At 35.3% G+C, this 14,770-nt stretch overlaps 1 long non-coding RNA gene across 3 annotated transcripts in view; it reads right to left on the reverse strand.

Moving 5' to 3' along the window:
* The window catches only part of LOC141416918 (uncharacterized), a 152,440-nt gene extending 139,355 nt beyond the window's left edge, over positions 1 to 13,085 (reverse strand). For 2 of the 3 annotated variants that reach the window (XR_012441546.1, XR_012441547.1), the window contains exons 1-5: positions 12,984 to 13,085; positions 12,273 to 12,551; positions 12,111 to 12,166; positions 6,347 to 6,470; positions 1,510 to 1,974 (exon numbers count right to left, since the gene is read on the reverse strand). This is a non-coding gene — a long non-coding RNA (uncharacterized lncRNA). Of the gene's footprint in view, positions 1 to 624; positions 1,975 to 6,346; positions 6,471 to 12,110; positions 12,167 to 12,272; positions 12,552 to 12,983 lie in introns of those variants that run through there. The other variant, XR_012441545.1, reaches the window with a different exon arrangement.
* Positions 13,086 to 14,770: the final 1,685 nt, after the last annotated feature.

Below are 14,770 nucleotides of genomic sequence, written 5' to 3' on the forward strand. Positions count from 1 at the left end.
ATTAATATTTTTATATTTTATGCATTTTTTGGCAGCACTGAACTCAGGGTTTCATGCTTGCTAGGCATGCACTCTACCAGTTAAGCCATAGCTACACCCCACTTCTTCTCTGGTTATTCTGCTGATAAAGTCCCACATTTTGCCAAGGTTGGCCTAATGGTCCTATTTATGCTTCCCACCATAAATGGAATGACAGGTGTGATACCAAACCCTTGAGATGGTGGTGTCGCACATTATTTTTTTTGTTTTTTGCCCATAATGGCCTGAAATCTTGATCCACCAGATCTCAGACTCCAGCATAGCTTGGGATGACAGGTACACACCACATTGTGTAGCTGTTGGCTGGGATGGGGTCTCTGGAGTTTTTTTCCTGGCTGCCTACTATGTGATCCTCCAGTCTTAGACTTCCAAGTAGCTAGGATTGTAGGCATGAGCCAACAGTGTCTAATTTTTTTTTGTACCTTCATTATAGAGAAATTTTTACTCAAAAATTAGGCAATATGATATAATTTTAAAAAAGTAATAATCCCAAACATTTCTTAGGATTACCATAGTAGGTAAATAAGATAGTTTATGAAAGTGACTTTATCCAAAGTCTAGAAATTTATGAGTCTTCAATTAATAGTAGTTATTGTAATTTTGATTTTATTGTTACAATTATTAGAATTCTAAGACATTAAAAAACTTAGTAAGAAGTACCTACAATCAGAAAATATAACACATTGCACTCAATTTTTGCAAAAAGTATACTTCATGTAAGACTTGGACTGGAGTGATCCTGTGTCATTCTACTCAAGTGTGAGAAAGGATAAGTGGTTCCCCATCTCACAGTGTATTCCGAACTGCTCTGACCTCATGTCAGATACAGTGTTCTGGCTATGCCTTCTTTATTTTTAGATACATGTAGAATGCTTTTTCACTTAAATATATACAAAAAAGTTTTAATTGTTGGAATATCTGGAAAATATACCACATAAAGCAACAATGTACGAAAAAAAATAAAATTTGGCCCTGGAAAAGAAGAATCTTAGTGAGGAAGTCATGATTTTCTTCAAATGTGCATCAAGTCATGTTAAAAATGAGTAAATACTGTATGTGAACTATCAAAGAACAACATTAGGACAAACATTTGATATAAGGATTTGGGTTCAATATTAAAGACAAAATATTTTAATTTTAATGTATGGACAATTCTCCACTTGATAACATACAAGATTCTAGTCCTTCAGCCTTCGGCAAAAACAGCCACAAATTCTGCATGATATATAAAAATCAAATATCCCAAAGATACTAAAAACTAGACAAAAGCAGAATAATCAAAAGAAGGAATAATCTGTAGCATTTAACCCTTGAAAGAAGACTGTCATCCTGGGCAGATGCTCACCTTCCCAATTAGGGCTCAACTCAGAAAGAAAACCTGTTAATCACATGGGCTTAAACAACCAAACACCAGTTGCATTCATTTCCCATTGCAACCATGACAAAAACTCAAAAGTTTAGTGGACTTACTGCAAATTTATCAGCTTAGTTCTGTAGGTAAGAAATTTGTCACAGATTTCACTGGTCTGATGTCAAAGCGTTGGCAGTGTTGCTCCCCTTTCTTCAGGCTCTAGGGGAAAATACACTTCCCTGATTCTTCTGTTTTTAGAGTCGCTTCTCATTCCTAAGATCATGGGGCTTCTTATATCCCACAAACCAGTAAGGCAATATATTGCTGAGACTTCATCACATGCCTCTCTGAACAAAGCCAAAATAATTCTCTGGTTTTAAGGATTCATGCAATTAAATCAGACCTATTCAGATAATCCATAGTCATCTTCCCATCTCAAGGTCTTTAGCTTTTTTCACAACCCTTTTTTAGCCAGGAAAGGTGGCATACACAGGTTCTGAGGATTAGGACATAGTCATCTTCTTTGTCGTGGTCATTATTCTGCTCCCCTGCCCCCATCATGGGAGCTGGAGCAACTTCAACGCCTATAAAATGGAAGAAGTGGAATTCTAGATAAGAAAGAGCCAGAGAAGGATAGGGTCAAATTTTATGTGTTAGTCTTGCCCAGTTTTCTGAAATATCAATGCATGGAACACATTCTAAATAGCCTAGCAAAGGCTAAACAAAAGGCTATGCTAAAATTTAAGCTCTTGCCCACTACAGAGAAGAGAGACTTGAGGTTTTAACTTAGCTAAGTCAACTGCAAGTTTAAATTAAAATAATAATAAACAATAATGGATGTCAAAAATCTAAAAGACAAAGAAATAATTTCTGTAATATGGAAAATATCCCCAGTGACCGTGGCTAAGAGTTTATAGAAGGCATCACCTAGGAGGCTGAGCTACATGAATATCTAAAATAACTTTCAAGTCTTTTATATAATTTCATGTGAAGTACATTTGCATAAGTCTCTTGATGCTTAGGGGTTTTAAAGGTTATGTTTTTATGTCCTTAAACATTAAGGTTTAAATCTTTTGGGAATTCAAGGATTCTTGGAAGAATTTAGAAGATTGACATAAGAATAATTGTCAATGGGATGAGAATTGTAGTGTATTTGTATTATATGTGCTTGGCAGGCACAAGACCTTGGATTTGATCCCATGAACAAATAAACAAATAAATGTATATATATACATCTTAGTCATTTGTTCTTCAAAAAATTCCTGTGAAAAATGTATTATTCTCCTTTGCAGAAGAGGAAGCTGAAAGTCAAGGAAATCAAGTAGCTCCTTGGAAGCCCCCAAATGGATAAGTATTGGCGTCTCTGGCCATTCTCTTTAGCTCCATCCTCAGCTACCCTATTGTGAGATTCACCTGGTGAACTTCAGTTGTCACAGCATTGGAAATATCGTAACAATGAGTCATTTCAATTTTGCAATTTAGTAACAAGAAAGTAGAGCCATTTTCTTATCCATGGCTGAGACATTATTTTCTCATGCATTATATAATCACTTCAGAAAAAAATTTTCTACCTATATTTTCTTTAGACAAAAAAGTAATCCAAGACTTTGTTATTCTATTTTTCAGTTTATTGAAGATTTTTTTCCTTATAATTTACACATATTCTCTTCTTAAAGTTTTCTTCATCCTTGAATATTTTATTTAGTTTATGGCAATTCTTAATATATCTGCCATATCTTCAAAAGTTCACTGAGATTTTATCCGACATTTCATTTCTCTGGGTGCCTTTCGACGAGACCTTACAAACTTGTGATTACAGTGGTGGAATAGGAAAAAATGACAGACTTATTGAAGAAAAAAGAAAGAGAAAAAAACTTATGGAAAACCAGGTAATTTCACTTTCTCATTTATACCATCTAGCTTTAACAAAGAACTAAACAAACTCTTTTCCTACAGCGGAGAAATCTGACTGCTAACAGTTTATTTGGGGGAGAGGGGGATGGGTGCAAATAAAAATCTTCCACTGGGAGGCCATATATTACTCTTCACATAAGAAGGAAGAGGCAAAAAATGTATTGCTATCCTAGGAGGAACAGTTCAATTTAGGCACAAGAAAGACTCACAATATATCTGGACTTTTAAGGTTTTCCATGAGTTAACGGTGGCATAATTGCAATATTTTGAGAGCTTGAGTTGTAGAATAGGACAAGATTTATGATATCCAATATCAAGTGGACCTTAATGCTCACCCACAATCTCTCTCAATTTTCTGGTCAATTCATCTTCCTAAAGATTATTTCAAATATCCTTTACTTCTTTAAAAAAAAAAAAAACTTCAGCTCTTCATACCACAGTAAATGACCTCCCATCTCTGCTTCATAGATAATGTCAGATAACATCTCCCTGACTTTTCAATCACAAAATTGGTTAAAAACAGCATTTTATAGACAAATTATCTCAGGCACTTATCAAATGTTATTAACTTGAAGCTAGAGAAGCAGAATTGTAATGAAATCTTTGCCATTTCAGAGAGCATATGGAACATTTCACTTATATAAGCAACTAGTTTGTCTATTTGAGTCAGAAAGTTTTGTATTATTTCACAAGTTAAAAAAATGCGTGTGTAATATCCATAAAAGTTGTTTAAAAAAAAACTGGAAGGATGTTTCAAGATAACATCTGTATATTCTACCAGAATGGAGACAGCCCAAAGAGAATGCAAAAATTAGGAATGTATTGGCGCATGACATTAGAAACACTATTTTATAATCCATCCAGCAGCAGCAGATGACCGAGTCAACAAATGGCAAAGAATGAAATAGAATCATACGGAAGTCAGAGGCTGGCTCCATGAGGCAATATATCCTAATTATTAAGAAGCAATCAAAGGTTTGGGTTTTAGCTACCACATTTACTCATTTATTATCTTTGGGACAAACTTTTCCTTTAACAAACTTACCAGTAATCTAGTTTATAGATTCTTTCTTCCCTATAATTAACAGTAGTAAATGTCAGCTTACCTCTTCCTTTTAAAATCAAATTCTTAGAGCTAGGAGCCAGTGGCTTATGCCTGTAATACTAGCTACTTGGGAGACTGGGATCTGAAGTGTCGAGGTTCCATGCAAAAATGTTTGCAAGACCTCATCTTGAAGGAAAAAAGCTGGGCATTTAGGTGCATGCCTGTCATCCCAGCTATGTGAGGAAGTATAAATGGGAGGATGATAGTCCAGGCTGGCCTGAGAAACATGCAGGAAATGGTCTTAAAAATAACCAGGTCAAAAAGTACTGGAGGTATGGTTCAAGTGGTAGAGTGCCTGCCTCACAAGGCACTTGTGCAAGCCCAAGGCCTGAATTCAAACTCCAGTACTTCCAATGAATAAAAATGAAACAAATTCTTCTTCCTTTCCTATTGACTTAATCTAACCATAAACCCTGAACCCTATAGAATCTTCAGTTGTTCTCTACTGTATTACACTAATCAGTACCTACACTCAGACTTTCTGATCTCTTTAGCTTCTGGCTTGCTTCCCTCCTTGAATCCACAAGTTAGTGAGTTGATTTTTCTGAACTTACAACTAAATTTAAATACTCTTTACAAGATCACTACAGCTGTTTCTTTTGCTAAATGCAACATACATGTATATCTATATCTGCATATATCTATCTAGCTATTCTATGTATATAAAACTTATTATTACATGTTGACTTATTAGCACAACAATATTCAACAGTTTAATATGAAAGCTGTCTTTTGGAGTGAGCTTTTTCTTGCTCCTGTTACTTCTGACTTAACTGGACTAACTGGGGGCAACGGGAGATGCAGAAAGGACAAACGATAGACAGACATGCATAAAGCCGGAGCCAGGTGTGCTGGGCACTCGGATAGAGATGCACAACAGCCTCATTGCTTCTTTTCTCTATTAGTCTCTTCTTTCACTTTGCTTCTTTTTTTCTCTATTCTTTAAGACCTTACTTCTAAAGTCTTTCTTTAAAACCTTGCTTTTAAAGTCTTCTTTTCTGTTCTTTAAAGTCTCTTTCCTTAGATTCACTCTGTCCCATGTTTTCTTTAATCTCTCTTGAAGTCTTTGCCCTCAGACTTGCAGACAAACAACAGCAGCCATGTCTAAAAACTGCATTAGCATAACTCTTAAAGTCTCGGTCCTTAGACTTGCATTTTCCCATGCACCCTTTAATCTCTAGCATAACTCAGCTGCAGCAGCAGTGTCATTCTTCCAGCAGTTTCACAAGCAGCCCACAGCCAGTCAATCAAAATCCCCCATCAAAAAACCTCCATTCGAGAAGAATTAATTTAGAAGGTAACACACATGCACAGGAAAGCAATGCAAGTCAACTCCCTGTATAGCTATCCTTATCTCAATTAGCAAAAACCCTTGGTCCTTCCTATTATTGCTTATACTCTCTCTTCAACAAAATTAGAGATAAGGGCAAAATAGTTTCTGCCTGGTCGTGAGGGGGTGGGGGGGAAAGGGAGGGGGGAAGGGGGGCTAGGATGGGGGTGGAGGAAAGGGGGAGAAATGACCCAAACGTTGTTTGCACATATAAATAAAAGAAAAAAAAAAAGACAGACAAAGATACAGGAAAAAAAAAACCTCCATCCAAAAAACCTCACATCCTCCTTCAGCAACTCTTTTATATCCAGTGGTAAACAAGGAGGTGGGGCAACAGTTCTCTGGGAGGAGCAAGACATTGTAACAAGAGAATCCTGCTTCTCTGAATGTAAACAGTTTAGGAAAAGCAGCTGTGCTGCATCTTGCCTCTTGCTCTCTTCTGTGGCTGGGGCAGGGCCATTTTCTCTCTCTCTCTCTCTCTCTCTCTCTCCTTCTCTCCTCTCTCTTCTCTTCCAAGCTCAAACTTCTGCTTATCCCAAGTGAATCCTCTCCATCCTTATTTTTTTCCCTTGAGGTTCCGTCCTTACATGAACCCTTGTTTACTCACACAATAAGACAGATGAGCTTCAACTGATCCCTTGTCTTTTTTGTTTCCTTCAGAGTGATAATTCCAATTTGCTCCAGTTCCAGACAGGAGGCCCTGGGAAATTATTCCATTCTCATAACTGAACCTATGATTGACAGAGAAAGGATACAATGACTATTAGCCTCCACAACAAACATAATATAGAATCATTCCCCAATTTCTAAAAGAATAGAGGATACTACCTAAAGGAACCAATTGACTCCCACTACAATATCTAGTGATTCCAGTCTCTATGACTCAATAGTCCATAGAAATCCAGTTTTTTATGTTTTGAATTTTTCCCCAGAAACCTAAGATAAAATTAAATTCTTTAGCTGTTTGTTTAAATGAGAAATTCTACTAAACTCAATTTTAACACTTTTTACCTTATACTTTTATTTATAAGTTTTATTTCCAAATATTAGTTTGAATAGGTGATGATGAGGGAAAAAGACTTCCTGTGTCATTCATTGCTGTTAAACACTAATTGTGACATAGTGCTTAGCTGATAATGTGTACAGTACTGTTGAATAACAAAATGAATATTGGATACATAATCTATAGCTTTGTTACAGCCTTTGAATCTAAAAATATACACCCATTCCTCTTAGGGCTCTCTAATTTAATTTATCTAGTTTTATTTATATGTGTGTGCCACCCACACACAGACTCATCAGTTTATATTTCCAACCAGTTTTTCATGTTACCCTCTTTTCTTTGTGCTTCAACTCAAATAAATCACCTGGCTACACCTCAAATATATCAGTATAGCAGGGCTGAGGGCCAGAAAAGAAACAGACAGGCTGTGTTCTGATAATGAGGCAGGGGGAAGGGATGGTAAAGCAGGGATAAAACTTAAAGAATTGAAACATAAAGAAGGTCACATAGCACTGGGAAAATGAAATAGCCAATGAAGTCACATGTAGCCACAAGTGGGTTGAGCTTTGCTTTTTGCTTCTGTAACTTGCTTACAGGGTATATAAGGTGACACCTCTTTGTTCTCTGGGCTCAGCCTTTGGACATAAGTCTGCTGGGTCTGTGCCAGCACAATAAAACGTTGCTTCCTGCTAAACTGCAGCTTAAGATTCCCGCAACAGCATAACCACTGAATTCCTACTCTACACACCTTATTATTCTTCCATGTTGGTCCAAAGCTTGTGGTCTTTTGAGGTATTCCATACAGGTAATGGCAAGACTAATTATAGTGTTTTTGTATTTTTTTTTGTATTAGTGTTTATTAAATTGCACATATTTAGGAGTAATTATGAGTTTAAATAAGTCATATTCCTATTAGTCACACATGAAAACCCCTATTATTTCCCATATAACCTCTTCATTATAACATTTTATCCATTTACCTCCAAAACACCTCCATATGATCTGCCTCCACTGTAATCCAAACTGTCCTCATATACTTGGACTGTTTATAATTTGCTGACCACTCTATACTACCCTCTCTGGCTTAACACAGATTTGTTGTTTGCAGAGCAGCCATATCTATAAAGGCAAACTTGATCAAATCATTCTTCTTCTTAAATATTTTCATGTATTTGTGGAAATGTTTTATCATATACCCAGAAACTATTCAGCATAGTTCTTTTTCAGAGGCAAAGCCTTCTTTCTCTCCTAGTAAGTGTGAGCTGAAGTAAGTTAATCACATTTAGAAATAAAATAAATATTCAGGTGCAACTTTGGATACCAAATCGTAAAAGATGATTGCTTCCTTAAGCATCTTCTCAGTCATTTGCTTAAGCCACGAAGTTTTGTTATGAATCAAGTGACAATCATTTCCATAGTCTGATAATTAAACTTATCATTGTCATCTGTAAAGATCCATGCAGTTTGGTCTCTGTCACCTTCCCAGATTTGTTATGTGCTATGATTTCTCATCTCTGTCCACTCCACACACACTGGCCTTCTCTTCATCCTAAATAGATTTTGTAATTCCTCTGACCATTGGATTTTTCACATGGTATACCTCTTTGTAAAATATTTTGTTTATCCTGTGTTATCATAATAATACCAATTCATCTTTACAAGGATTATTATCTCCAGAGTTTGCCTTGGACCTCTATTAGTCCTTAAATTGTGCATCTGTCATGTCATCGAGCTGTACACATTATAATTTTGTAATGGCTTGTGTTGTTTAATTATTACTGATATAGTTACAATTATAAGTCCATCATATTCTCATCATCTAGCAAAATGGTGGCCATTATAAATAATCCAACAATATAAAAACAAACATTTTATAGTACATTTTCATGTGTTGTAGCCAGCTGTCAGGTGAAAGCAGATGAATTCTTTTAAAAGTGTATGAATTCCTATAGATCACAAATAAATTATCCATTTTATAAACTAAAAAAATGAAGGGAGGAAGAATGAAAAAATATCCACTTTAAAAAACTGAAAAAACCAGTTTGATTAAAGTGGTGCCTAAATTTATGGTTGATTCATCCAATCAACAATCATTTCAACATTTTTTAGACACATGTATAGTTGAAAGTATTTTTTTAGGAAATCAGTTAGAAAGCCTGCAAAAAAGCACTTTGCTGAAATCCTCACTTGCACATTTCAAAGTGAAGGGAGCAAAACTGCCTACAGAGTTCCCATTAATGTCAATGAGAACCACTGACAAACTCCCAAGTCATACTTTGAAAACATCTTCATTGTTGCCTTGGGGCTCTTGCTAATGCTGTGCACAAATAAGATTTAGCTCTTAAAGAGACAATTGCTTTTATACTGCTGAGCCCATGTCTTCACTGATGCTGAACAGAGGAGGCAACACAAAAATGCGCCATTCATTTTACTTATTTGAAGGCATTATTACACTCTTTCTTCACTGTGTCCTAATTTCAAACAAGCAAAATAAATCTTTCTCAAAATAAAGCTGGGATATGATTAAGTGGAGATGACTTTAAATTTTTTCCCCAAAATAAACAACAACGCTATTTAGCCAGTCTATTTATAAACCAGCTCTGAAACTTCCCCTCAGACACATGACACAATAACTATAAATTTTATATACTGCATTTAGAATTCAAAACAATATAATTTATCTTTGGTTTTGATCCAACATTATGTTGCAAAAATCAGAAGACCAAAAATAAAGGATGCTTTTTGTGTACTCTCCAGGTCTCTGGTCCTTAGTGTGATATTTTAAGAAGACACTTTGTTTACTAGTCAATGCAAATTTTGAAATTCTGGACTCTAGGTTTTTGAGGTCATCTGTATAAAGTATTTTAATGCGAAAGAAGCAATTGAAAATGGATACTGGGGAAAATTTTAAATAGTATGAATGACTACACAAATTTGCTCTGATAATTCTTCCGTAATTGTTTTCCAGTCTTTTTAATTTACTGTTGGAAAATGAGGATTTTGAAAACAAATGGACTTGCCTTTTCCGACTGATTTATTGGAGTGGAAAAAAGAAAGGAGCAATGCCCATTAATAGAAATCAATGAAAATCTTTGGGAATTTCAAAATTGTGTCATCATTTTTAATTGTTCAGAAAATGATTTGTATAGTTATTAGCATTCAAACAATTATATTTTTATATTATTAGTGGTACATAGTTGACATTAATCCCAACAGAATGTATTAAAGTGACCTGTTCAATATTTTCAATGGAAACACAGTTGCAAAAAGCTGGATGGTGATGAGGGATTTAGTCCAATGTCCTAAACCTAATTAAGAGATGCTGAAGAACTGACAGCAAGTCACTTCCAAGTTGCCATTCCAGGTGTCATATAACAATCAGAGAAACTGGCAAGCAATCTTGGCTCAAGTACAGATTCACATTCAAGTTGTTTGTAGCATTTCTGTGAAAGATACCCAGCATTACAGCTGCCTTTCTCTTGGACAATATTTTGAAGTTCTTGGTGATAGCTTTTCTGTGGTATGAGATGGCATGGTAACATGCCATTGAGATTATCTGATTTTTGCATTAATGTTTAATTTTTCCTTTATTCTCTTTATGACTAATATAATGCAGTGACTTTTAATTATACTAATACAATACAATCTCTTTATAACTAATACAATTCAGTAATTTTAATTATAATATCTTAGTTTACTATTTGTTCATTCTTTTTGTAGGTGGCACCATATACTGTATGGGGCATCAGATTTGTGGCCTCTACATTTTAAAGCTGAATGGGAAAAGAACCATATTATGCTTATATTATAAAAAAACTTCAGGTTTTGTAGAATTAGCAACTTAAGTAACCTTGAGTCTGCATTTCAAAAAATAAATTCCACAGTTTGTTTAAGGAATCATCATGAGAGGAACTGCATCTTCTATATTCTGCTTGGGTGACCAGAGTCGGCCATATCCTTCTGATTATGACAGGCTTAATTCCATAGTAGTTTAAGTTTCATTTCAGTTCATGGCAATGAGAAAGGATCATCATAACACAGAGTTCTGAGGCAGAGAGAAGTCTTCCCTATGATGTACAAAGATAGTGGATTGTCTACCCTTCCACAACAAATCTGAACATCAGACTTGTCTTTGTCTGCCTTCATCCTGGAAAGACTATGAGTTTCATCTGTGGATATTCAAAGAGAGGACAAAACTACAAATACTAAAGAAAAAACTTCATTGAGGGAGCCCCCAAAATCAGAGTATAAAACACTAAATTGAATATATAGCATAGGTTTTTCTGAATTGCAATATTGGACGAGAAAGAGAACAAATTTAATAATTTAAGTCATGAAACTTGTTTCTGCTGTGAATTACATAATCTTAAAAATTTTGCAACTTTAAGTGCATAGATGAGTTCAAAGAAAATAAGGGGAATCCTACCCACAAACTGCAAAGTAATATTTATGGGGAACTGTACTGGAGTACTCTATATGAAACAAGAAAAGCCCTCAGTAAAACTTTACCTAGAAAAAATAATAAATCAATGTCTTAGTAGAGGCAGGTATAGTGGAAAAATGTCTTTCTTAACTAGGGATCCTTGAAATTTCAGAATCATAGTTATGGCCTCAATCAGTTTGTGATATTAATAGATATAACTCAGTTGCTTCAGGAAATTCTATAGTGAACAAGTAACATGTAAGATAGTCTTAAAATGAAAAGAGCCTTAGACACCTGGCAAAAGCAAATGCAAAATTGATTTGGACAGATACACTTTCAATCCATGTCACGTAAGACTCAAAAAGAAAATGATGCAGAATCACAAAATAACCAAAAATAATCTCCCATGAACAAAAGACATCATGTCTAATGAAAATATAACTTATAACTATCAAGTAACAAAAAAATTAAGTCAGGAGTATTAGATAAGAGTATTTATAAAGACAAAAAGTATAAAGATTTATAAAGACAAAAGTATAAAGATTGAAAACATAAGAGGCATTAAAACCATACTAAAAGAGGCCACATTTGAAAAGAATTATAAAATATCTTGATTTCAAAATCAGCCATTGAAGTGATAAAATATGGGGATGGTTAAACAGCAGATTGCACAAAGCTAAGAAGACAATTAGTGTACCTTGGACAGTTAGTATTTGTTTAGAACGCAGTACAGAATGTGATCAAAATGGAACATGTGGAGCAGAGATTAAGAAATATAGAAAACAGAAAAAGAAGACCCACTGTAAATGTAATAGAAGTTACAGAAGAAAAAAAAAAACAAAGAGGTATAGGAAACTTTCAAAGAAATAGTGAATATTTTTCAGATCTGAGGAAAGATTTGCTATTCATAACATGCTACAGAGCTGACAGTGTTTAAAGCTTTACCTGGTTGTAGTGTGAAATTAGAAATATCCAACAAGATACAATATCTTCAAAGAAATCTGAAACAAATGAAATTTCCAAAAATAATGAATGGAAATTTACTGACAGAAACTTCTTAAAATTAAAATCAGAAGAAAATAGAATACCTATTGTAATGCCGCTTACCGGAGGAACCTAGTTGACCGAAGCCATAAAAAGATGAGGGGAACAGAGAGGCAGGAGAAGCACACAGCCAACATAACTTTCTTATTTACATCTGAAGGACACGAAGCCATCTGGAACCTTGAATATTGCTTTTCTGGACGTCTGGCTTTCTCACAAGGCCAGATACCAACTCACACAGGCAAGGTCTCGTCTGAGACTCTTATCACAGTTCCTTGGAGCTTTCTCACAAGGCCAGGTACTAACTCATGCAGGCAAGGTCCCATTGCTGGCTCTGACAACCTATAAACAAAGAGGATAAAAAGAACTATCATTTATCATTCATCCAGATATTGTACAGTGGCAAAATATATACATATTATACATGTACATATATATATACAGAAAATAGATGTGTACCTACATCTTCATGTAAATTATATTATAGATACTATGATTACATATACTTTTAATCAAATATAGATGATAAATTATATTTTTAAAAATTTCTATATATTATTACATACCACATACTGTTACTAAAAATAACATTGAGAGGACTATCTACATTTTTTGTTTTGAAATCCTTTTTCATTTTGCATTTTAAGTCCTCAGCCCATCAAATACCAGCTTCTATCCACAGTGTTTCCTAGAAACTCCTCTTACCGGAGTTGCTGCAAAATACAATATCATCCCCAAGGCTAATGCATATTTTTAAAAGTTTAGCTTATTTACCAGGCCTTCAGCACTGGACAGAGTGGCATTTCTCCTTCCTTGAATTACTGTCCTTCAGTGTTTTCAGGGCTGCTACACTTGGTTTTCTCCTCTCTCTGTAACTCCTACCCAAGTTCCACTTTCTTTTCAGCCTATTAGAAACATGTGAACATTCTTCAGAGCTGCGTCCCAAAATCTCACCCATCCTTTCCTTTTGGCATTTTTTTTTTTTTGCTCTTCTCCCATGTTATATGTAATTGTTAAATACTTTTACAATTTTTGATAGGATATTCACTTTTTGTTTGATTTCCAATGCTTATACATTTATACAAATGTGTGTCCTTAAACATTAGAGATCAAGATATTGGTATAAATCCTTTCCCTAGGCAGTCAGATCTACTCCTTCAACTTTAGCCATCATCTCTATGCTGTTAGCTTCCAAATTTTTTCCTTTAGCCCAGACTTCTCTGCTGAACACTTTACCCACAAATTCAACAGACACACCCTTCTCAGGAACGTCATCAAAAACTGAATTCCTCTCTATTTCCAAATCTTTTCTCCTGATGGAAGGAGATTTGATGTTAGTATCATCTTCTCTGTTCCCTAACATAAAACTTTTACATGATCCCTTTATCCAAATACTAATGCAGCCCTAGCATTTCTACATTTCAATATCTATCAAGCCCTCCCTTCATGAGCACAAGCATTGCTCACATGTATTATCTCAACTGAATCCTAATTACCTTCATCTCTCCAATATCATTCCATTAAGGATGCTAGCCCCAAAGAGAGGCTTTAAAAATGCAAATCTCATCATGTCTTTCCCCAGCTCAATATTGCTCAGTTGTTTTGCATTGTCAGTAGAACAATGTGTAAACACCATAAAGTGGTTTACAAGACTTCTCGTGAGATAATCCCTGCTCACTTCCTCAGGCTTCAGTCCAAGTATTGTCTCCACACATTTGTTACATTCCAAAGTGTTTAATTACATTGTTCATTATAAAGATGTTTAATATGAAAAGCAAGCCTTCTCTCATTGCCTTTTGCCTACAATTAAATTTGGATAGCCCCCTTTTTATTCCTTTTCTGATAATTGAGTAAAAAATAAATCCTCTAAAGAAACTTGCCCGCAGATTTATTTTTTTTTTATTATTCATATGTGCATACAAGGCTTGGGTCATTTCTCCCCCCGCCCCCACCCCCGCCCTTACCACCCACTCTGCCCCCTCCCTCTCCCCTCCACCCTCTCAATACCCAGCAGAAACTATTTTGCCCTTATTTCTAATTTTGTTGTAGAGAGAGTATAAGCCATAATGGGAAGGAACAAGGGTTTTTGCTGGTTGAGACAAGGATAGCTATACAGGGAGTTGACTCACATTGATTTCCTGTGCATGTGACTTACCTTCTAGGTTAATTCTTTTTGATCTAACCTTTTCTCTAGTTCCTGGTCCCCTTTTCCTATTGGCCTCAGTTGCTTTTAAGGTATCTGCTTTAATTTCTCTGCGTTAAGGGCAACAAATGCTAGCTAACTTTTTAGGTGTCTTACCTATCCTCACCCCTCCCTTGTGTGCTCTCGCTTTTATCATGTGCTCATAGTCCAATCCCCTTGTTGTGTTTGTCCTTGATCTAATGTCCGCATACGACAGAGAACATACGATTTTTGGTCTTTTGGGTCAGGCTAACCTCACTCAGAATGATATTCTCCAATTCCATCCATTTACCAGCAAATGATAACATTTCGTTCTTCTTCATGGCTGCATAAAATTCCATTGTGTAGAGATACCACATTTTCTTAATCCATTCGTCAG

The sequence above is a fragment of the Castor canadensis genome, chromosome 14, assembly GCF_047511655.1.
Source record: "Castor canadensis chromosome 14, mCasCan1.hap1v2, whole genome shotgun sequence".
In the NCBI taxonomy this organism is placed as follows: Eukaryota; Metazoa; Chordata; class Mammalia; order Rodentia; family Castoridae; genus Castor; species Castor canadensis.